Below are 14,193 nucleotides of genomic sequence, written 5' to 3' on the forward strand. Positions count from 1 at the left end.
AGATAAAAATGTCATTGAGAAAAAGTACACTGACTGCCTCTGGAAAGGTCTCAGCTCTGCTGAGAAGATGCCTTCCTTTTCATTGTATACGTTTTTGTAAAGTTTGAAGATCAGAGCAAAAGGTTAGTTTCTTTAAAAGATTGAATATTAGAGACAGACAAGATCCCAAATATATAAAGTGAACACAGTTTAAAGGTGGGGGGAATTGACTCAAGAAAGAAATAGATAATCTTAATAGTTCTACAACTACTGAAAGCTAGAGGAGTTTAAATGTTTCCCCTTTCCTCTGTCCAACACACACAAAAATACCAGATTCAAATGGCTTTATAAACACCTTCTACCAAACATTTGAGAAATGCATCATTCCAACCTTAACAAAATTAAATTATGTCATAGAAGATAATTAGATACAATTGTATTATGTAATTCATGTGGCATTAAGTGAAAATGCAGAATTATCAAATTATTAATACACAAATATTTATAACTAGATAACATATATTATAAATATTTTGTTAAATTATATAAATTATGATAGTTGTATAATTTATATAATCTAATAATTATATAAACTTATTAAATTACAGTGATCATAATAATTATGAATTAAAGTTAAATACATACTGTATTTGTAATATGATACTATCTAGCCAACTAGCCTTGTCTTTTTTTAAATGAACTATGTATGTGCACAGAGAAGACTGAAAGATCACTAAAATGTCAAGGGTCTTCCCTGGGTGTAGAAATGATAAAAATCGTGATTTTTCTAAATTTTATAACACTTCTACCAACTAACACACATTATTTCTGTATTTTTTCCTCCAAAAGTTAAGTACCTCTAGTTTGGACACAATTTGAAATCATCACATTTGAAGGAGAAGAAAAGTAAGGGAGCCAAAGGCAGATTCAGGTACATATATAAATTGTGGGGGAGCCTTTCTTAATACAAATTAATTCAAAATTGCTAGTGCTACTGCAAAAGGGCACAGGAACTCCAATTAAAGATTACTATTCACATACATAGAAAACTGACGCTCAAAGAAATTTCAAGGTTAATTCAGGTCCACCCACAGTGAAGTGGCAAGCCAGTGTTGGTCAAATCCTCATGAGCAGATCATGCTAGACCACCTACCTAGATATACGTACAGTAGGTGCTCTGTATCCTTGGGTTCTCCATTCAACCACTGTGGATTCAACCAGCCACGGGTCAAAAATATACAGAAAAGATCTGGGGAAAGTTCCAAAAGACAAAACTTGCATTTGCCAAGCAGCCTGGCAACTACTTACATAGCACTTACAAGGTTATTATAACAAACCTAGAGACGACTTAAAGTATAATGGGAGGGATATATGTAGATTATATGTAAATACTATACTGTTTTATATTAATAAAAGGGACTTGAGCATCTCTGGGTTTTGATATCCTCCAAGGTCTCAGAACCAACCACTCACAGTTACTAAACGATGACTGTGTTATCTCCCAGAGCAGCTTGTTTCTCCTTCAGAGTCTCATGATTCCTAAAAAGTTACGTGTTCAGTTTGCATTCCCACCAACAGTGTAAGAGGGTTCCCTTTCCTCCACACTCTCTCCAGCACTTATTGCCTGCAGACTCTTGGATAGCACCCATTCTGACTAGCGTGACATGGTACCTCATTGTGGTTTTGATTTGCATTTCTCTGATAATGAGTGATGTTGAGCATCTTTTCATGTGTCTGTTAGCCATCTGTATGTCTTCTTTGGAGAAATGTCTGTTTAGTTCTTTGGCCCATTTATTGATTGGGTCTTTTATTGTTCTGGAACTGAGCTGCAGGAGTTGCTTGTATGTTTTTGAGATTAATTCTTTGCGAGTTGCTTTGTTTGCTATTATTTTCTCTCATTCTGAAGGCTGTCTTTTCACTGTTGGTGGGAATGCAAACTAGTACAGCCACCGTGGAGAACAGTGTGGAGATTCCTTAAAAAACTGGAAATAGAACTGCCATACGACCGAGCAATCCCACTGCTAGGCATACACACCAAGGAAACCAGAATTGAAGGAGACATATGTAACTCCAATGTTCATCGCAGCACTGTTTACAATAGCCAGGACATGGGAGCAACCTAGATGTCCATCGGCAGACGAACGGATAAGAAAGCTGTGGTACATATATACAGTGGAATGTTACTCAGCCATTAAAAAGAATGCATTTGAATCAGTTCTAATGAGGTGGATGAAACTGGAGCCTATTTATACAGAGTGAAGATAGAAAAACACCAATACAGTGTACTAACGCATATACATGGAATTTAGAAAGACGGTAACGATGACCCTATCTATATGCGAGACAGCCAAAGAGACACATGCGTGAAGAACAGACTTTTGGACTCTGGGGGAGAAGGCGAGGGTGGGATGATTTGAGAGAATAGCATTGAAACATGTATATTATCATATGTGAAACAGATCACCCGGACAGGCTTGATGCATGAGGCACGGTGCTCAGGGCTGGTGCACTGGGATGACCCAGAGGGATGGGATGGGGAGGGAGGTGGGAGGGGGGTTCAGGATGGGGGATACATGTACACCCATGACTGATTCATGTCAATGTGCTGCAAAACACACTACAACACTGTAAAGTAATTAGCTTCCAATTGAAATAAATTAATTAATTACCAAAAGAAGTTACGTGTTCAGTTATTATCATCCTAGCACCTAGCGCTGCTCAATAAACATTTATTGAGTGAATACATCTTTTAAATAATCAGAATAAGTGAAAACAAAAAATCTCAAACAGCTTAGGCAGTATCAATAAATTCTCTTGACCCACAACTTTTTATCAATGAGTAACCACAGCTTTCTCTGGAAGATATCTAGAACAAAATCTCTTTAAATGCAAGAGGCATTTCCACATTTTTATGTTCAGTTAGTTAAATAACTAAAACTAAAGATAAACAGTTTCGGGTTGTCTTATGGAGTATGGCTAATCTATCAGGCGTCACTATCAAGGTAATCCTTGAAGGTAGGCATATAAGTAAAGGTAAAAGAAATTTAAAAACTGGAATGACTCAAAAATTAACTCTGTCAGAGTTAATTCTGCTTCACTGCTCTTATATGATATTAAAGACGTCAAACATGTATGCCCTGGTGTTACGGTAGTGAATACGCTATATTACATGGTAAGAAGGACTTGGCAGATGTTAACTAAAGTTATTAATCGGCAGACTTTAAAAAAAAGGAGACAAGATTCACTGTCACTCGTTTGGCACTTTCTCTGCATGCCATATGGTAGCCTGCAACCCTAAAGAAGGAACACACTCTAAAGAATGAGCTTACATGGGGAAGATGAGCCCCAGAGCACTGTGACCCTTGCCCTAAAGCTCAGAACAATGGCAAAGTTTGTTTTGGCTCTGTTTGGCTGACATTTATCCAATGCTGGCATTGAAAATATCTGCTTTAGTTAAGACCAGTATGGATGCAATAAAGAACCATGTAGTGACATGAGAAAAAAGATCTTCATAACCCACATAATCACGATGGTGTGATCACTCACCTAGAGCCAGACATCCTGGAGTCCGAAGTCAAATGGGCCTGAGGAAGTCTCACTATGAACAAAGCTAGTGGAGGTGATGGAATTCCAGTTGAGCTGTTCCAAATCCTAAGAGATGATGCTTGCTGTCAAAGTGCAGCACTCAGTATGCCAGCAAATTTGGAAAACTCAGCAGTGGCCACAGGACTGGAAAGGGTCAGTTTTCATTCCAACCCCAAAGAAAGGCAATGCCAAAGAATGCTCAAACGACCACACAATTGCACTCATCTCACACGCTAGTAAAGTAATGCTCAAAATTCTCCAAGCCAGGCTTCAGCAATACGTGAACCGTGAACTTCCAGATGTTCAAGCTGGTTTTAGAAAAGGCAGAGGAACCAGAGATCAAATTGCCAACATCTGCTGGATCACCGAAAAAGCAAGAGAGTCCCAGAAAAACATCTATTTCTGCTTTGTTGACTTGCCAAAGCCTTTGACTGTGTGGATCACAACAAACAGGAAAATTCTGAAAGAGACGGGAATACCAGACCACCTGACCTGCCTGTTGAGAAACCTGTATGCAGGTCAGGAAGCAACAGTTAGAACTGGACATGGAAAAAACCAAAAAACAACAAACAAACAAAAAATGAACTGGACATGGAACAACAGACTGGTTCCAAATAGGAAAAGGAGTATGTCAAAGCTGTACATTGTCACCCTGCTTATTTAACTTATGTGCAGAGTACATCATGAGAAATGCTGGGCTGGAGGAAGCACAAGCTGGAATCAAGACTGCCGGGAGAAATATCAATAACCTCAGATATGCAGATGATACCCCCTTATGACAGAAAGTGAAGAAGAACTAAAGAGTCTCTTGATGAAAGTGAAATAGAGGAGAGTGAGAAAGCTGGCTTAAAGCTCAACATTCAGAAAATGAAGATCATGGCATCCGGTCCCATCACATCATGACAAACAGATGAGGAAACAGTGGCTGACTTTATTTTTCTGGGCTCCAAAGTCACTGCAGATGGTGATGGCAGCCATGAAATTGAAAGACGCTCACTCCTTGGGAGGAAAGTTATGACCAACCTATACAGCATATTAAAAAGCAGAGACATTACTTTGTCAACAAAGGTCCGTCTAGTCAAGGCTATGGTTTTTCCAGTGGTCATGTACGGATGTGAGAGTTGGACTATAAAGCAAGCTGGGCACCGAAGAATTGATGCTTTTGAACTGTGGTACTGGAGGAGACTCGAGAGTCCCTTGGACTGCAAGGAGATCCAACCAGTCCATCCTAAAGGAGATCAGTCCTGGGTGTTCATTGGAAGGACTGATGCTGAAGCTGAAACTCCAATACTTTGGCCACCTGATGTGAAGAGCTGACTCATTTGAAAAGACCCTGATGTTGGGAAAGACTGAGGGCAGGAGGAGAAGGGGACGATGGAGGATGAGATGGTTGGATGGCATCACCAACTCGATGGACATGGGTTTGGATGGACTCTGGGATTTGGGGATGGACAGGAAGGCCTGGTGTGCTGCAGTTCATGGGGTCGCACAGAGTCAGACACGACCGAGTGACTGAACTGAGCTGAACTGAGAGACATGAGAAAGTTACCTTGTAACTTGTAAGGAATAACTCTTACAACCACAGTCAAACTCCTATGATTCAAGTAGGCCAATTCCAGAGCACTATGGTCCTGGACATTTTGACATGGACTTTCCTTGAGAATGGAGGTCACTTCCGTCTTGTTTTTATGTGGCTTTTGGATTAAAATCTTTGCTTGCTCAGCAATACACATCAGTGCCTAGTACTGTGCTGGTTGTATAGTACACTCTCAATAAAGGAGGGGGAGGGTGGCCCTGAGTGGGCCCAATGTAATCACATGAACCCGTAAATGCGGGGCTTCCCTGGTGGCTCAGTAGTAAAGAACTCGCCTGCCAATGTAGGAGATGCAGGTTTGATCCCTGTGTGGGGAAGATGCCCTGGAGAAGGAAATGGCAAGCCACTTCAGTAGCCTTGCCTGGGAAATCCCACAGACAGAGGAGCCTGATGGGCTACAGTCTATGGGGTTGCAAAGTCAAACACAACTTATCGACTAAACAACAATTCTCAGGCTTCGAAATTAAATTAGAATAAATTTCAAATCCCTTAACTCTGCTTACAAGACTGTATAACCTACCTCCTGCTTCCATTCCCACCCTCTTCCCCACCTCCCCCGTTCTTTCCTCTCTCTAATGCCTTTGCACTGTGTGTCTTTCAGTTCGAGAACTCTGCTCCCAAATCTTCAAATGACTGCTCCACTGTTATCGTTCAGCTTTGGCATAAATGTCACATCTTCAAAGAGATCTTCCATCGCCATCAAATCAACACTGGTACTGTCCTTAAACCTTCTATCATATACACTGTTTTCTCCTCAAAACATTTAACATCTAAAAGGCTCTAGGCATCTATCTGTTTATTTAATTTTGTCTCCCTCATTATCATTCCCAAACTAGAACATAAATTTCATGAGGATAGGGACCTGGATTCTCATGCACTGCTGTTGCCTTCACACCTACAACAGTGTTTGGGGCACAGCAGACATCCAATAACACTGCTGAATGTATGAATGTAGATGATACAAAGAGGAGTAAGATATCAACTTACAAATGTGCACAAGAAAAGTTTTAATACGAGGTAACATCTGTACCAAAGGATGAGAGATTTGATAATTTCTGGCTAGGCAATCAAGAATGAGTTCAGAGAGAAAGTAGCAAGAGAAGTAGCCTTTAAAGATATTTAGGAATTTTAGGGCAGTTTTACATTTTGTCTGGTAGGCTAAAAACTTTAGACATCTTCTTATAGGCAATGAAAAATACAGACATTTCAAATAAGGAAGGATACATGATTATGGCAAGATTTACAAAAGTTAATAGAACCAGTTGATATTTCTTACTTTAGAGAAGAAATAACCAAGCATTATATGCATATACTACTAATTTATAGTTAAAACTAATGACCAAAGACTTTTTCAATTGAAAAACATAACAACAGGAAAAAAAAAACACAAAATTTTACACTCTATAATAAACTTAATTGTTTTAATTAGTCTTATTTTGACAATTTTGACAGCATACTTACTAATTTATGTTTTTAATAAGACAAAGAACTAAAAAATCACCTCTGACAATCATTTTACCAAATTAAAAAATATTCAAACATCTCCTCGTTAGTAAAGGAAACGTTTTTTCTAAATTCTTAATGTGCTCTAATCTGATAAAATTCCACTTTCTGGTCATCCAATGTTTTAAGCAATCTTTCGTCTGGGGAAAAAAAAATCAAATTCTGATTAATTTTTTTTTAATAAATGTTTAAAGCAGAATTTTATGTCTCCCCATGTGTCTTTTTAAAATCATGTCTTGTTGTCTTGTTTAATGTTTTCAGCTTTGATCTTTACTAAAAACCTAAAACAGCTATAACACTGCTCCCAAAGGTACAATTTACAATACAAACTTAGAAACCCTCCTCCATAAAGATGAGATGTCAACACTAAAGAGTTCAGGGACTTAAATTACCAAAACAGCACCAAATGTTTACGGTATCACTGTGAATTCAAGAAAAAGGAGCACACAGAATGAGTTTTTAAAAAATAGCCTTTTTTCCAAAACACAATTAAAACTACCATCACCTTAACATTTAAAATACTTAGATCACTTGGCCAATCATTTTATCAGTTTATAGCACACAAAAGAGCCCTGGAAATACATTTGATTTGATAAGAAAAAGTCCAATTTTTAAATTGACATTAAAGACAAAATCTACTGTATATGCAAGAATAAATTTATGGCGTAACAATGATGTTTATTTATTAGAACCTCAAACCAAATACTTGGGTCAAGACTTTTATTCTTACACGGTATCCTCAAGTTCTTACCTTGGATGAGAAAACAATGACCTTTTCAATACCCGATATACTGAAGATAGCATTGCCTAATACTACCATTTCCTGCTTTTTTTAATGTCGTCCCTCCCTCCTGCTTTATGCTGAATTTTAGCATGTAAGGCAATGTATAGCCTATGAAATTATTTCATTTCTGAGTATCTGAAGATAAATGTTTTCTATTACAGGGTAAACAATCCAAATTTATTCTTAAGTAAAATGACAAAACCAAATCTACCTGGCATTACTGGATTGTGTCAATCAAATCAGAAACCTCTGGGTCACTTGCACTACTCAGAGTAGATCTAATACACAGATTCATTTTAGGGATTGAGAGAATGAATCACAGTAAGAGTTCAACATGAACACTTAACACTATAAAAGTGAAAGAGAGAAAGGAAAATCAAGGCAAACTAACAAATTTAATTCCTTCTTTCAATATAGATACAAAGAAGGTCACTACATAATGATCAAAGGATCAATCCAAGAAGAAGATATAACAATTATAAATATATATGCACCCAACATAGGAGCACCGCAATATGTACGGCAAACACTAACGAGTATGAAAGAGGAAATTAATAGTAACACAATAATAGTGGGAGACTTTAATACCCCACTCACAACCATGGATAGATCAACTAAACAGAAAATCAACAAGGAAACACAAACCTTAAATGATACAATGGACCAGCTAGACCTAATTGATATCTATAGGACATTTCACCCCAAAACAATCAACTTCACCTTTTTCTCAAGTGCACACGGAACCTTCTCCAGAATAGATCACATCCTGGGCCATAAATCTGGTCTTGGAAAATTCAAAAAAATTGAAATCATTCCAGTCATCTTTTCTGACCACAGTGCAGTAAGATTAGATCTCAATTACAGGAAAAAAATTGTTAAAAATTCCAACATATGGAGGCTAAATAACACGCTTCTGAATAACCAACAAATCATAGAAGAAATCAAAAAAGAAATCAAAGTATGTATAGAAATAAATGAAAATGAAAACACAACAACCCAAAACCTATGGGACACTGTAAAAGCAGTGCTAAGGGGAAGGTTCATAGCATTACAGGCACACATCAAGAAACAAGAAAAAAGCCAAATAAATAACCTAACTCTACACCTAAAACAATTAGAGAAGGAAGAAATGAAGAACCCCAGGGTTAGCAGAAGGAAAGAAATCTTAAAAATTAGGGCAGAAATAAATGCAAAAGAAACTAAAGAGACCATAGCAAAAATCAACAAAGCTAAAAGCTGGTTTTTTGAAAAAATAAACAAAATTGACAAACCATTAGCAAGACTCATTAAGAAACAAAGAGAGAAGAACCAAATTAACAAAACAAGAAATGAAAAGGGTGAGATCACAACAGACAACACTGAAATACAAAGGATCATAAGAGACTACTACCAGCAGCTCTATGCCAATAAAATGGACAACTTGGATGAAATGGACAAATTCTTAGAAAAGTATAAATTTCCAAAACTGAACCAGGAAGAAATAGAAGATCTTAACAGAGCCATCACAAGCAAGGAAATCGAAACTGTAATCAGAAATCTTCCAGCAAACAAAAGCCCAGGACCAGATGGCTTCACAGCTGAATTCTACCAAAAATTTAGAGAAGAGCTAACACCTATCTTACTCAAACTCTTCCAGAAAATTGCAGAAGAAGGTAAACTTCCAAACTCATTCTATGAGGCCACCATCACCCTAATTCCAAAACCAGACAAAGATGCCACAAAAAAAGAAAACTACAGGCCAATATCACTGATGAACATAGATGCAAAAATCCTTAACAAAATTCTAGCAAACAGAATCCAACAACATATTAAAAAAATCATACACCATGACCAAGTGGGCTTTATCCCAGGAATGCAAGGATTCTTTAATATCCGCAAATCGATCAACGTAATACACCACATTAACAAATATTTTTAAAACTGAAACTTATATTTACTTCATAAATCTTTAAAAAAAACTTTCTTTGCCAAGTCCCATAAGATCGGTAGAATTGTAGTGCTTCTACACTGCTTCTCTTCTATTAAAATAGAAAAAGCAGCACTGCTTCTATCAAAGATCAATACCCTAACGTGGGCATGGAGTCCAACTACTCCTGTCTTTGCAAGAAAACCACTGACTAACCTCTCTCTCTCCCGTATAGTCAGTTTCTCCTCTTCTACTGAACCACTATCATGAACAAATGTGCTCTATTATTACACATCTTAAGAAATTCCTCAGGACTTCCCGATAGCTCAGATGGTAAAGAATCTGACTGCAATGCAGGAGACCTGGTTTCGATCTCTGGGCCAGGAAATTCCTCTCCTGACCTCAGCTCCCCTTCACCTCCCCCGCCCCACCAATTAGATATGACCATTTCTTTGTTCTACTCACAGCAAAACTTCTTCATCTAGTGGCCTTCTTTTCCTATCTCTATTTTCTCACCTTTGATTTACTCTTTAACCCACCCTAATCCTAAACAATCTCCTGAAACTCAATTGTCAAGGTCAGTGATGACTACCCAGTGGCCTAATTCCATTGCCTCATCTTAGTACAGTAACCTCTTCAGGAACATTAGACCAAGCAGACCACTCTCTTCTACTTGAAGTAGATGTCTTCTCTTGTCCTCTACTTGTTCTTCTGGCTTTCCTCCTCCCTCTGATTTCCTCTATTGGTTTGTTTTGTCTCTTCAGGCGTCTTCTAAAACATGAGTGCCTGAGGACTTGTACCAGGACTGCTTTCTCTCCTGTTTTCTCACCTACTCCCAAGGCTTTAACGTCAATAACCTCAGACATGCAGATGACACCACCCTTATGGCAGAAAGTGAGGAAGAACTAAAGAGCCTCTTGATGAAAGTGAAAAAGTTGGCTTAAAGCTCAACATTCAGAAAACTAAGATCATGGCATCTGGTCCCATCACTTCATGGCAAATAGATGGGGGAGCAGTGGAAACAGTGGCTGACTTTATTTTGGGGGGCTCCAAAATCACTGCAGATGGTGATTGCAGCCATGAAATTAAAAGACGCTTGCGCCTTGGAAGGAAAGTTATGGCCAACCTAGACAGCCTATTAAAAAGAAGACATTATTTTGCCAACAAAGGTCCGCGTAGTCAAGGCTATGGTTTTTCCAGTGGTCATGTATGGATGTGAGAGTCGGACTATAAAGCAAGCTGAGCGCCGAAAAATTGATGCTTTTGAACTGTGGTGTTGGAGAAGACTCCTGAAGAGCCCCTTGGACTGCAAGGAGATCCAACCAGGTCATCCTAAAGGAGATCAGCCCTGGCTGTTCATTGGCAGGACTGATGCTGAAGCTGAAACTCCAGTACTTTGGCCACCTCATGCAAAGAGTTGACTCATTGGAAAAGACCCTGATGCTGGGAGGGATTGGGGGCAGGGGGAGAAGGGGAAGACAGAGGATGGGATGGTTGGATGGCATCACTGACTCGATGGACATGGGTTTGGGTGGACTCCAGGAGTTGGCGATGGACAGGGAGGCCTGGCGTGCTGCAGTTCATGGGGTCGCAAAGAGTCGGACACGACTGAGTGACTGAACTGAACTGAATGATGTTAAATCTCAAATTTAAATCCTAACCCTCTTCTGTGAATATCCAACTATCTATCTGATATTTCACTTGGATACATTTAAAATAAACAGATACCTGATTCACAAATTTCCTGGCCCTCTCCCTATGAGACTTAAATCTTCAAATACCTACTCCTCTGAAGATTTCTGTCACAAAGAATACAGGGACAATTTTTTTTTTTCTTCCCTTACAGGGGCAGCCTTGCTCTTCCACACTATTACAGCAGCCTGAGTATGTATGTGCTAAGTCACTTCAGTCGCGTCTGACTCTTTCGACCCTATGGACAGTAACCCACCAGGCTCCTCTGTCCATTGGATTCTCCAGGCAAGAATGCTGGAGTGGGTTGCCATGTCCTCCTCCAGGGGATCTTCCCAACCCAGGGATTGAGCCTACGTATCTTACATATCCTGCCCTGGCAGGTGGGTTCTTTACCACTCACACCACCTTATTTTGTGAAGAGTATAGTCAGAATTCATTATTTTCTGAATAAAAACGCCCTATATACAGTGAGGGTTCTGAATGACACCTGGATCCAATGGCTAGATTAAAGCAGTAACATCAATAGATAAGGCAGGCAAGATCTCAGCACCACATTAAAGCTCGAGGATGTATTCTACAATTTCTAAGAGGAAGCCAGAATACTAATTCTTTAGATATTCCCAGATTACGTGAATGTTGTTCTTATCAGGCATCAAATACAACAAAAAATAAATCACTGTGAAAACGTTGGCAATCAAACAGGCATTTTCCTGAGCAATGCATAATAGAAAAGTATGCAGCACCCTAAAAGCATTACTTTTTTGAATAAATTCACCTTGAGATTACCAAAAACAGCAGTTGTAAGATCGCTGATCCAATGCTTATTTAAATGGGGAGTGGCACCAGAGCCACTTTCAAAGACTATCCTTAAAAATCTTTAAATTCTGATATGCAAGCTTTAGCACAGTGTTCACCTATGCTGAACAGAGCTGACCTGAGTGACCAGTGGCTTCCCAGTGGCTCAGCGGTGAAGAATCCACCTGCCAATGCAGGAGACGCAGGAGACTCGAATTCGGTCCCTGGGTCAGAAGATCCCCTGGAAGAGGACATGGCAACCCACTCCAGTATTCTTGCCTGGAGAATCCCAAGAGCAAAGGAGCCTGCTGGGCTACTGTTCACAGGGTCACAAAGAATTGAACATGACTAAGCACACATGAGTGACCAATAAAACATTGCAGAAGCGTGTGACTTCTGAGGCTACGTCACTGTAAGACACTGTGGCTTCTACCCTGGTCCCTTGGATTGCTTACTGTGGAGCCAGCCTCTGGGTTATCAGGACACTCAGGCCACTCAGGTAACCTTATGGAAAGGTCAACATTTGGGTCCCAGGATGGCCTTTCCATAAGGTTACCTGAGTGTCCTTACAATGACTACCAACTTGCCAGCCAGATGAGTGAGTGAATGACCCCGGAAGCCGATCCTCTAGCCCTACTCAGCACTTGTTGCTCATGTAGACAGAGAATAAGCAAAATACACAGATTCTTTCACCTTACTGTAATCCATAACAGAAATTCCTCCTAACCACCCCCTTGAATAACTAGCAAATGAGCCATCCTTGTCAGAATTTCCCCAATTATCTTAACCACGGGACCACTTCTGTTAAAGCCCAAACCAGTAGGATTTCGAAACTGAAGGACTGGCTAATCAGACTGAAGCAGAAAGCTGTTTATCCTCTTCCAGTATCTGCTTTGTAACTTTTGAAGTAAAAAAAAAAACTGTTCTGGAGCTTGAATGAGAGTTATCATTATGATTTAAAATGCATGTTCTAGAATGCTACCTTGTGATGAAGACACAAATTAGAGTTTACCACAGTAGTGTATATATTTGCCCACCTAACAAGCTGAATTTGCAAAATTTGGGTTTCTGTGGACTACAGTGTGAAAAGCTAATCAAGAAACTGGTCACAGTGATTACACTGTTACCTGTGTTAATCACACAGTGATTGCTTCTGTGGAGGGGACATGTGTAACTAAGAGACAGGGATGAAAAGTCAAAGTGTGAGTCGTTCAGTTGTGTCTGATTCTGTGACCCCCATGGACTATAGCCCACCAGACTCCTCTGTGCAGGAAATTCTCCAGACAAGAATACTGGAGTGGGTTGCCATTCCTTTTCCAGGGTGTCTTCCCAACCCAGGAACTGAAGCAGGGTCTCCTGCATTGCAGGCAGGTTCTTTTCCGTCTAAGCCACCAGGGAAGAGACAGGGACAGCATATTTATTTTCATTTCGTTTTCTCTTGCAGGTTTTGATATGTATACTGCACGCCGGTAATATCTGCTCAAGAATATAAATCTTTAAGTCTCTTCCTGACAAAACTACATTTTTTAACGTTTAAAATAAGAGAAACCTAAAACAACTTCAGTACTTATTCAAAATCATGCTCATTACTTTTTAAATTCAACCAAGTAAGACATTATCTCAGTATCTTATTAGTGCCTACATTTGAAGCAAGTTACATGTTACAATGCTAGAAACACCCAAGATGATACGACAAGAAACAATCAGGCTTTGATAACATAAAAGCAGAATATGATTTTTTATTTTTTTTTTATTTTTTTTTTAAATATTATTTTATTAGTTGGAGGCCAATCACTTTACAACATTTCAGTGGGTTTTGTCATACATTGACATGAATCAGCCATATAGTTACACGTATTCCCCATCCCGATTCCCCCTCCCACCTCCCTCCCCACCCGACTCCTCAGGGTCCTCCCAGTGCACCAGGCAAGAGCACCTGATTCATGCATCCCACCTGGGCTGGTGGTCCGTTAAAAATATGGAACGCTTCACGAATTTGCGTGTCATCCTTGCGCAGGGGCCATGCTAATCTTCTCTGTATCGTTCCAATTTTAGTATATGTGCTGCCGAAGCGAGCACAGAATATGATTTTTTAAAACCACGTATGTAGATCAGCCTTAGAAAACAATAAAAAGAAAACTGGTGTTGTTATATCAATCCCAGACAAACTAGACCTTCATGCAAAAAGCACTTTCAGAATAAAAGTGGAATACTTCGTAACAGTAAGTCACTAAGCAGATATAACTATTACACATTTCTATCCAAATACTAGGCTTCCCTGATGGCTCAGCAGGGGAAGAATCTGCTGGCAACGCATGAGACACAGGAGATGTGGGTTCAATCCCTGGGTCGAGA

General features: G+C 39.4%; 1 non-coding gene across 1 annotated transcript; it reads right to left on the bottom strand.

Annotated features, from left to right (window-relative positions):
- Positions 1-13,810: 13,810 nt before the first annotated feature.
- On the bottom strand, positions 13,811-13,917 carry LOC136155187 (U6 spliceosomal RNA). The gene has a single exon (XR_010660714.1). It is a non-coding gene; the product is annotated as a U6 spliceosomal RNA (small nuclear RNA).
- Between the last annotated feature and the right edge of the window lie 276 nt (positions 13,918-14,193).

This window comes from Muntiacus reevesi, unplaced genomic scaffold (genome assembly GCF_963930625.1).
Source record: "Muntiacus reevesi unplaced genomic scaffold, mMunRee1.1 SCAFFOLD_159, whole genome shotgun sequence".
NCBI lineage: Eukaryota > Metazoa > Chordata > Mammalia > Artiodactyla > Cervidae > Muntiacus > Muntiacus reevesi.